Source organism: Cynocephalus volans, chromosome 2 (assembly GCF_027409185.1).
Source record: "Cynocephalus volans isolate mCynVol1 chromosome 2, mCynVol1.pri, whole genome shotgun sequence".
Classification (NCBI taxonomy): Eukaryota; Metazoa; Chordata; class Mammalia; order Dermoptera; family Cynocephalidae; genus Cynocephalus; species Cynocephalus volans.
Genome location: NC_084461.1, coordinates 169318824 through 169329035, shown reverse-complemented (window position 1 = coordinate 169329035; position 10212 = coordinate 169318824). Strand labels below are relative to the sequence as shown.

The following is a 10212-nucleotide window of genomic DNA, read 5'->3' as shown; positions in this document are numbered from 1 at the left end:
GCAGGGGTTGCATGCAGAAGTTTGTTGAGGAAGGCTCTTGTCAACAGTTAATAAGAGGGAGTGAGAGAAGTAAGACTGTGGAGAGGAGGAAGGTCACTCTGATGGGCCACAGGACACTCTGAAACTGGGTGGTCTTTCAGCAATATCCCAAATCAAGGCAAGGAGCCCAGGCCTTTGTACTTCTGCACCACTGGTCACGGGGTGTGTGCTAACCATGAGAAGCAGCCTGCCCTGGGATGAGGGAGCTTGTTTCCATGGAGGTCAGTTCCCTTAGAGAGCCGTGGGACCTTCAATGACCCACACGCCCAGCTGCCGGCGAGTGAGTTCCTGCGTCCTGCAGGAGGATCAGGAGAGCTCATTACAGTGTCCACTACACTCTCTCCCTGTGACGCTCAATCCCCCCTTTTGCTAGAGTAAGTTTACCCCCATGTAGGAAAGCTCCTACAAGATTCTGAATGGCCTCATTTCCTAGTGAAACTTACAAAAAGATTGTGAATGGAGCAAACTAGCCTGCTGCTACTGCTGGTCTCACGGCCACAGCTGACACTCATCTCCCCTCCTCTACAATCCATTCTAAACACCCCTCCCACAACATTTCTGCAGATCAGGGTGACTTACCTGGTGGGTGACTCAGAACCTCATCCGTGAGAAGTTTGAGTCTCTGGTGACCACACTCTCAGGCTATGGCTGCTGAAGTTCTCCATTTGCCAGCAGAATGGGGCAGAGTGACCAAGAGGTCACCCCCTGGATCACTTAGGAGCCAAACATATTCCTCCTGCCCCCATTATGCAACAGCACCCCCTCCTGCTCCCAATGATCAGGATCAACCCCAACTCCTTTCTTTGGCTGTTGGTCTCTTAGCACAAGGAGCCCAAAATGATGTAGCAGTAGCCGTAGCTTGAAGTTTAAAAGGACTCTTGCCATGTCCCTGGAAGTGTGCCCCCTCTGGAAACCAGGTTGTCTAGGGCCACCTAGAGCTGCAGGGAATAGAAGCCTAAGTTACTCACGTGGGTCACTGGGAACGAAGAAAATGGATCAGTCCTACTTGCACACCATGTTTCCCAGCCTTACACATTCTGTCTATAGAGAACGCAGCACCGTGTAATGCTCATTGGTTAGAGGGTATACCGAGTCCTGGAGGACGGCACCCCATCCTCACAAGATGTCATCTCGAGGCCAGCACCTCAATCACTCTATCAGGCTAGCAACTTTTGGGTGGTGGGATATATGTCAGGGCCAGTCGGTCCCATGCCCAGGTGCCCACTGCCACACTTCCTTTGTTGGAAAGTAGGTCCCCTGATTGAATGTAATGTTTTGTAGGATCCCATGTTGGAGGATCAATGCTTTGTAGTCAGAGAGTTGTGCTGGCTTTGGCACTGCAGGCAGGAAAAGCAAATCCATACCCCAGTTATTGTCCATTACAGTCAAGATGAATCACTGGCCACTCTCTACCCAGTAGCAGGTGGTCTATGCAAGGGCTGCTGCCGTGCTGGAGGCTTAGCATTGGTCTCCATTGCTGACAGGTTGGACTTCCAGCAGCAGCAGGAGTTAGGTCAGCCTTTGTGATAGATGCTCATGCTGTCAGGCCCATGTATCTCTGCCACTATGGCCACACTCTCCATGTACCCATGGTACCAGCACTGGGGCAGCTGAATACAGAGGCTGGCTGAGGACAACCAGTGAGTCATGGTGTCTGCTTGGTTGTCCAATGCTCTTTCCTGGTGGACACTCTCTGGTGTGCATTAACATGACACAGAGAACTCCACACCTCATACCCACTCCAGGGGGTCCAGCCACATGTCCCTCTTCATTCCAAATCTTTCTCATTCCACTTGTCCATATACAAGGGGTCTTCAAAAAGTTCAAGAAAGGGTTTGTATTATCTTTTAGCTGTATTTTTCTGTGAACTTTTTGAAGTACTCTGATATATGCTTATATTCAGACATATTCTTACCTTAAGGACCTCTTTTTTTCACCACACATGAAATGGATGTCCAGGTACACTGCCCAAAGCCTTTTCCATTGAATTTCCCCTGCCACAGTCATTCAAGGTCACCCCTGGGCAGAGCTGTAAGGAAGCTGTGGTCCGTGTCTGGCTTGCACCACGTCCCATCTGTGAATCACTCCTGGCCTTTTTCCTCTTCCGTCAGCTGGTTGTAAGGAACTACCCAACCCTGCAGCCAGGGCTGGGAGCTCAGAGAGAGGCACCGGCACAGACACAGTGTGGGTTCAGTGGAGGTTTGGGCCATTGACACAGGCAGCTTTCCAATGACCTCCGGCCTTGCTTGTGTCCAGCCCTGGACCTACCACTTCCATCTCACCATGTGCTCCTGCTGGGACCTCCAGATCTATGACTTGGAGGGTCTGGTAGAACCCAGCTCATAACAAGCAGTTCTGACTGCATGGTCACTTGATGGTTTATGCTCAGTTGCTCTGTCCTACTAGAGCCCAGAGTATTCTAGAAATTGTTTTTCAAGCATACGTGATGGCGCTGGCCTTGCTCCACAACTTGAAGAGTCAAATATATTGATTCTCCTATTGGATCCATAAATTCCACGTGGCATCTTCTGACCCCACAGATACCTTTAATTCCATAACGTCTGTTGGATCCTAAGACTCAAGTATCAGCACGGCTTGAGCCTCTCCCAGACCTGCTGTTAAGCTCTTTCTTGCTCTGGGCAGCACCTGCGTTGGCAGCCAGTGGGAGACTGTTTGCAGGTTTGCAGACAGTATTCCTCGTTGTGGATTATGTTGCTTCCTGAACCAGAGCCCCTCCAAGCATGTCGCTTCCTTCTTAGTGGTGAGAGGTGCAAGATGCAATAATTTGTCCTTGACGTTGGAGATATCCCATCATGCTCCAGACCTCTCACCAAGCTCTTAAAAACTTTACTGTGTGGCAGGTCCCTGAATCTTCACTGGGTTTATCTCCCACCCTCTGGAGCACATGTGCCTCACTAAGGCCTTCGACTTACTTGCCACCTCTTGCTCATCTGGTCTGATTAACATGAGGTCATTGATATAGTGGGCCAATGTGATGTTTGGAGCGATGTCCAGATTGTGCAGGTCCCTTCAACCTACATTATGACTGTTGGTGAGAAATTACACATAGCCCTGGGCACTACTGTAAATGTATATACTGCCTGCCCGGTATGAATGTGAATTGTTTCTGATCCTTCTTTCTAATGGGCAATGAGGAAAAGAGTGTTTGTCAGATTCATGACTGCATACATGGCTGAGACTATCTTAAATTGCTCTAGCAAAGAGACTACACCCAGTGCAGCAGCTATAACCAGGGCTTGTTTTAGTTTGTGACTGTCCACTGTCATCCTGAAAGATCTGTGCAGCTGTTGCAGGAGCCAGGCTGCTGTGGTTAAATGGGAATATCACCAGGACCATCTCTTTATCCTTTAGGTCCTTAAGGGTGGCATCAGTCAGGGCAGATTGTGAGACTGATTTTGATTTGCTGTCTTGGCCGGGGAAGGAGGGGTTTCAGAGGCTGCTGCTTGGCCTTCCCCACTGTCACACACACCTCTCACCCACTGGCCAAGGAACCAATGTCAGGGCTCCTCCAAGTGCTAAATGTGTCCTTCCTGATAATACATTCAGAGCCAAGGGAAGTGACACTAGGTGGATGGTGGGCACAGGCGGCCCCCATGAGCCAGACCTAGAACAGAACTGTGTATGCCACCAGGCTCCCACATGCTCTCTAACAGTGGCCATGGTGACACTTTTGGTACCCAGGTATCAATGTCAACTTGAAACCCGTGTCCAACAGTCCTCTAGGTGTCTGAATTGTCACCTTTCCCCAAGAGACAATTATTCAAATAAATAGCCATACATTCCTGTAGAGAAGGACATTGGCAATGATTATACACCTGCCACAATGTTGCAGGGTCTGTTCTGAGGACCTTTCCTCTGCTTCAATTGGCAGGAAAACTGGCTCAGGTCTGGAAACTGAAGGAGGGATCATGACTTTTATCTAGATAGCTGCTGTCAGCCTCTGGTCACCCACCTTGGCTTCTGTTTATTCTGTAGGTTGAGCGATGCCCTTGTTGCCTGCTCATCTATTTTGTCCCTGGGCATGTCTGTAGTAAGGTCAGGGATTTAGGGGCTGATGTGGAAAAAGACATGACCACTAGGTGACAGTAGCACGCAACGAACATGATTTGGGCAGCACTTTGCAAGGGAAGTCCCTCAAAGAATAAAACCTTCCAGAAACAAGAGGCCGCCATCCAGGAGAGGAAGGAGGCAAGAGAACCCCTGAGAGAGAGGAATCAGAGAGGGGCTGCAGTGTCTGTGTGACGCCACTCAGCAGAGGGGTAGGGGGTCTCTGGGTCAAAGCTTCCAAATGGCAGCACTGCTCTTGGAAGTGCTGTCTGGGGGCCTTTTACAGCCCCAGGGCTTATCCATGGCTAGCAAATGTTGGGTTACAGATGCTTTGCAAGGTATGCAAAGTAGAAGGTGGTAAGTAGCAAAAAAAAAAAATTACTTATTTGATCTATATTTGAAGCAATTAGATGTTTTACATTTTAAGAATTTGAGTTCAGCTGCAGTGGGCTTTTGAATTAACATTCCCAACTGCTGCAAAGAAGTGAACAGAGGACCAATATACTGGAGCCACCTTTGGCTCACATGTGTAACAGCATCATGTTCTATTAACTATCTCTGTAACTCTCCCTCCTTCAGACTGGCTGGCTGCCACTCTGATTTTGCTGCTAATCATGATAATTGCCTCCACTTAGCCTGTTATTCAGGGCTCCTAGCATCGCTATGGCTATGGAAGCCTAGCCACCTAGCAGCACCTCCTGCCACCTGCCCTGGCCTGCAGAGGACAGCCACCCTTGCAGTTCTCAGTGATGCTGGGGCCTTCTCACCAGCTCGTTTCTTATTGCTTTGGCAAACAGCATGTTCTCTGGGTTCTCCTGAGGGACATAGTGGGCTGATGAGTTTTCCAGCCTCAGGCAGCATGCCCACTTCTTTTGAGTCCTTCTTCTGCTGTCTTTCAAGGTAATTCTGGTATTTCCAGTTGAGTTGATGCGGTATCAGCCATCACTTATACAATCTTCCCCCAAACCATCCAAAGGGCATGAGCACCATCTCCCAGGGTCCGTGCCAAGGTATTAAATATGGTAGTGTGCCTGCATGTCCACAAGCTCTCCTGCAGCCAACTTTACGTTCTGACCCCCCTGATCCAATACCCTCAGGATCCAGCCCCTATAAACTCTCCCAGCTCCCACTAGTGCACATTGGCTAGGTCCTACGGCTCCTTCCAGGCACAATCGTTTTCCTCTCTCAGCAAGCACAGCACTTCCCTTACCAGGTTCTGTGGGACCTGACCTTAGTTACTGGTCTGATAGCCAGGACTGGAGATGGGGTTAGATCCTGAGAGGGGCATGTGTTATCTTGAGGGATCTAGAGGCCTATGCATTGTCTTCAAGCAAGTGGGAAGTTCTAGGCTTTACCAGAGAGGAGGGAGCCACTTCTTTAAGCTCAGAATGTTCAAGGGACTCTGGATATTCACGTTGTTCAGGTGTAGACATCCCCACCCTATCTCTGGACTCCATTCCTTCCCAAGGCACTAGGCACAGGGAGCTGTGCTCCTCTTATAATTCAGTCTTATGATCCTCACCTTTTCTGTCTTTGATCTGCAAGATGTGAGTGTCTCCTCCCACACTGCCAGGGAGGTCCTCTGGATTCTATGCATAGCCTTTAGCTGGTGACTAATTCCCTCAGCCTTTCATGGTCGTCTCTAAAGGCATCCATTGCCCTCAGCAACAGTGATCCAATCCCGTAGAGGTTATGATTACTGTTACCATGGTTGTTATGGACTGAACCCACGTTCCTATGTCAAAGCCCTCACCTCCAATGTGATGGTATTTGGAGATGGGGCTTTGGGGAGGTGATTAGGTTTAAATGAGGTCATGAGGGTGAGATTCTCATAATGGGTTTAGTGTCCTTATAAGAAGAAACCAGAGCACTCTCTCCCCCGCCCTTCAGCCCCGTCATGTGAGGACATAGCAAGAAGGTGACTGTGTGCAAGCCAGGAAGAGAGCCCTCACCAGAACCTGACCTCACTGGCACCTTGATCTGGGACTTCCCACCTCAAGGACTGTGAGAAATAAATGTCTGCTGTGTAAGCCGCCCAGTCTGAGGTATCTTGTTATAGTGGCCCAAACAGACTGAGACACCGGTTCATCTCACAGGCCTGCATTAGGTCACAACCAATAGCATTTTCTCAGCATTCTCACTGCCCATGAAAGTATTAACAACAACACAACTGCAGCATGGCAGGGGCTGTCCACGCCCCACCTGCCACCAATGCTGTGGTCCTCACCACCAGCCTTCCTGCGTGTGACCTACCTCCAAAACCCTATTTTTTAGGGCTGTTTCCTAGGCCCACACCCAATACCAACCATCATGGGTTGGGTTCTCAGAGAAACAGACTCTGAGACTCTATCATTTGTGAGCAAGAGTTGTATTGGGGAGTTCTCTCAAAACCTAACCTTGTGAAGCAGTGAGGGAAGTAGAATTGGGCAGAGGGAGAAATTGACCTGCTTCAAGGGGTGCTGGAGCTGGGACGACCCTTCAGAGATGGTCCAAATCAAAACAAGGGGCTGAGCCTTTGTCATTTTACATCAACCAGTCTGAGATGCGGGCTGGAGAGGGAACGTGACCCTGAGCAGGGCAGCTTCCTTTGACCAAGCATAATTCACTGAGGACGACATAGCGGTGACCTGGCAGCAGCCAACCCACCGGGCATGTCAGGGACTGAACATCTCGGTGATGAAGGTGCACACCACAGTATCCACTACAGCCCTGGTCACAAGCTTTTCTGCAAAAAACTGCAAATTCTGCCTCCTCTTTTATTCTACTAGGAATTGCCCAGAGAGTTCATTACCTTATCCCTTAACAAAAAAAAGACACCTGAGCCCTGCTCTTGGGCAGTCTGCCTGTTTATCCTTTCTCCACATTTTTTATTCTTTCCCCAAATTTCCTTTTAGATATACCACTTCTCTCCCTTGTATTCTTTGGCCTTATTCTTTACCTCCCCTTCTCCCCCCACTTTAAAAATCTTTTCATGCCCTCCTTCCCCGTACACATAATTTGCTTGAAGTCAAGAGTTATGGGTTGAATTGTGTCCCTGCCATATGTTAAATGCCTAACCCCTAGTATCTCAGAATGTGGTCTTATTTGGAAATAGAGTTTGCAAATGTAATTAATTAAGATGAGGTCATTAGGGTGGATCTCATTTCAATATGACTGATGTCCTTATAAAAAGAGGAAAGAAATTTGGACACAGAGACTCACACACACACAGAGAGAGAGAACACCATGTGAGGATGGAGGTGGAGACTGGGTAATGTTTCTACAAGCCAAGAAACACCGAGATTGCCAGCGCCCACCAGAAGCCAGGGGAGAGGCCTGGAGCAGATTTTCTCTCAGAGGCCTCAGAAGCAACCAACCCTGCCGGCCCCTTGATCTTAAACTTCCAGCCTCCAGAAATGTGAGACAATACGTTTCTCTTGTTCAAGCCACCAGGTCTTTGGTGCTTTGTTAGGGCAGCCACAGAAAACTAATATAGGAAGGTTGCAGCAAGAAAAAAAAGTTTAGTTTAGAGAGTAAGGAGTTTAGCAGATTGGAATGTCCCCCCAGCAAGTGGTGCTGTCAAAATTGGAGACCAGGGGGAAAGAACATGGCCTTCCTCAATTTTCTTTCTCTGGTTCCAGTCACAGAGCAAAGGTCACCTATGGTGCCCAGAGTGTGTTTGATAAAGTGCTGGCCCTGGAGAGCCCATGAGGGGTCTCTCATGGATATATCAGTGCTCCTTCTGAGTACTATGTGAGCAACAGGACACCTTGGGAATGCAAAGATTTATGCAAAATAGAGAAAAGGAAGAAAAGAGAAGGGAAGGAAGGGAAAGGAAAGAAAAGAAAAAGAAAAAGAAAGAAAAGACTAGACCTTCACACTCATGTCTCCAGTTCCCTTGTGCCAGATCATCTGTTACCCGCAGTGTTGCTACCCTGGAGAACCAGGTCCCGGCAGGGTGGGGTTTGCACATGGGCCCTGTTCCTCTAGTCTTTCCACAGAAGGTCAATGAGGGGGCGGCATGGGGGTCACGGTGCTCTGCAGCTGAGAGCCAACATGACCACAAGCTCTTCATGTGGGAGAGTGAGAACGCACCTGCACCACCTTAGCTGCTGTCCTGTCCACCCTCTTCCAGTTTCCCAGATAAAATGCACAGCCACACTCATGCAGCAGAAGGAACCACCTCTTAGATTCCTATTTGTTAAGCCAACCAAGAAGAGCAGGTGATATTGCAAAGCACAGAAGATGGGGAACCAACTTAAGTTGTATCTGGGTTGCACGTTCGAATGCTGTCAGAGAACTTTCACACAGATTACCCCAAATAGACCTCACAACGTCCATGTAAGCTGTAGAAAGAAGGATTGGTCCCATTTAGCAAATGCAAAACTGGGTCATAAAGAAGTGAAAGGGGTAGGTCAAAACTAAGCAACTAGCAGAACTACGTTTAAAAAGTTGGACTTTGTTTTTTTAATCAGTAATTCCATAGCCCAACAATGAATCACAGTCATTGCATTTTGAAGTAATGGCTTCTGGGATTTATGATAAAATGTTTGTGCTTTTCATCAAGCTAACAGACATCAGTGAAGAAAGTAAAAGGAGAATTGGTGATTTTTCTAAATCTATTATTCTCTTAAGGCATATTTAGTGTTTAAAAGATACACCCAAGTCTGTTATTTCTAAACATTAATAAGCTTTTAAAGCCTCTGTGTCCATTTTCTTTCTATAACAAATATCCCTAACAACATGATTTTAAAAGGACGGTAAAAAAAAAAAAAAAAAAAAAAAAAACTTTTAGGGATGAAGTTAACTGCACTGTATCAGCTCTGTTGTTACAACTGATCTCTGTAAAGAAAATGTGATATTGGGAGTTCATGGACTGTGTGAAACTATTTTGAGCCTTTTCCAAAGGTGATGAAGAAAGTGAGCATTTCCCGAAACTGGCCAGGCTGATTTCATTGACAAATAACCAACAGCCAAAAGAAACATTATTTTGTTCCAAATGGATCAGGGAGGACATTCCCCTGAAGGGGACCATGCAAATAAGCCCTTGCCCACAATCTTATGTCCCAGATGAAAGAGGGGCCTGGTGTGGATATATTTTAACCACAACTGAAAACACTGCACAGCTCTAGTCCCACATTCCTTCCCCACAGCATCCTTGTAGCAATGGTAATGACTCTAGCAGACTCCTAAATGCACTGGCTCACCACATTGCACTCAGAACCCACAGCAAAGTAGTTCTTATGCATGGTGCGGGTAACAGAAGACCGATTGTGGGGATGGGGATGGGGATGACATGATAATCACTGCAGACTGCCATGACTCGGTGTTTATTTAACCTGTATGAAAGAAGCAGAGAACACACCGGAGTTACTGAAATAAAAAGTCTGCTGATCACATGTAGTAATGATAAAGGTCAAGAGGGCGGTCAGGATGGTGAGAACGTCATGCTCATGGATGTAATCCTTGCTGTGCCTGGTGGCTTCCTTTTCCTCCAGTATGGCCCAAGGGTCCGGGCAAGAGGCTGCAAACCCACTGCGGTGCATCTCCTACTAGCAATGGCATCTTCCCATACCTCAGGAAGCAGAGATTGGCACTTTTAATATGTTATACCTATTATGGGGAAAGACTATACAAAGAACTTAAATCTTTCCTACCTGGTCCTCAAGAGGGGCAGAAAGCAGAAGAGTGAGAGCCAGCATTGCTCACTGCAGGGAGCAGTTCAGCCGAGCTTCCCACACGGCAGCCACCAACCGCATGCGGCTTGGAGCGCTTGAAGTGTGGCTCGCTGAGTGGTTTTCAATCTTACTTCGTTTTAATCAATTTAAACTTAAATGGCCACAGGTGGTGGGACATCGCTGCATGAGAAGGAAAGAAATAACAGACCAGCAAAATAGTTCCTATTCCTCGAGAATCCTTGAGGAGCAGTGTCTCATCTGAGTCTCCTAACACCCCACATTGGGCAGGGTGGGCAGGTGATATTGTCTGCGTTTCAAGCAGACATAAAAGAGATAAGCGGGCTCATTTAGAGTCGTTAGGTAGTTTGTAAGAGAAGCATGCCTCCAACTTATGACTTCTGACAGCCAGCTCAGAGCTTTATCCGTGATGTCTGTGTGATAACGATGA

At 47.8% G+C, this 10212-nt stretch overlaps 1 pseudogene; it reads right to left on the bottom strand.

Moving 5' to 3' along the window:
• Positions 1-270: 270 nt before the first annotated feature.
• LOC134370688 (protein CIP2A-like) overlaps positions 271-10212 on the bottom strand; it is a 42535-nt pseudogene continuing 32593 nt past the window's right edge.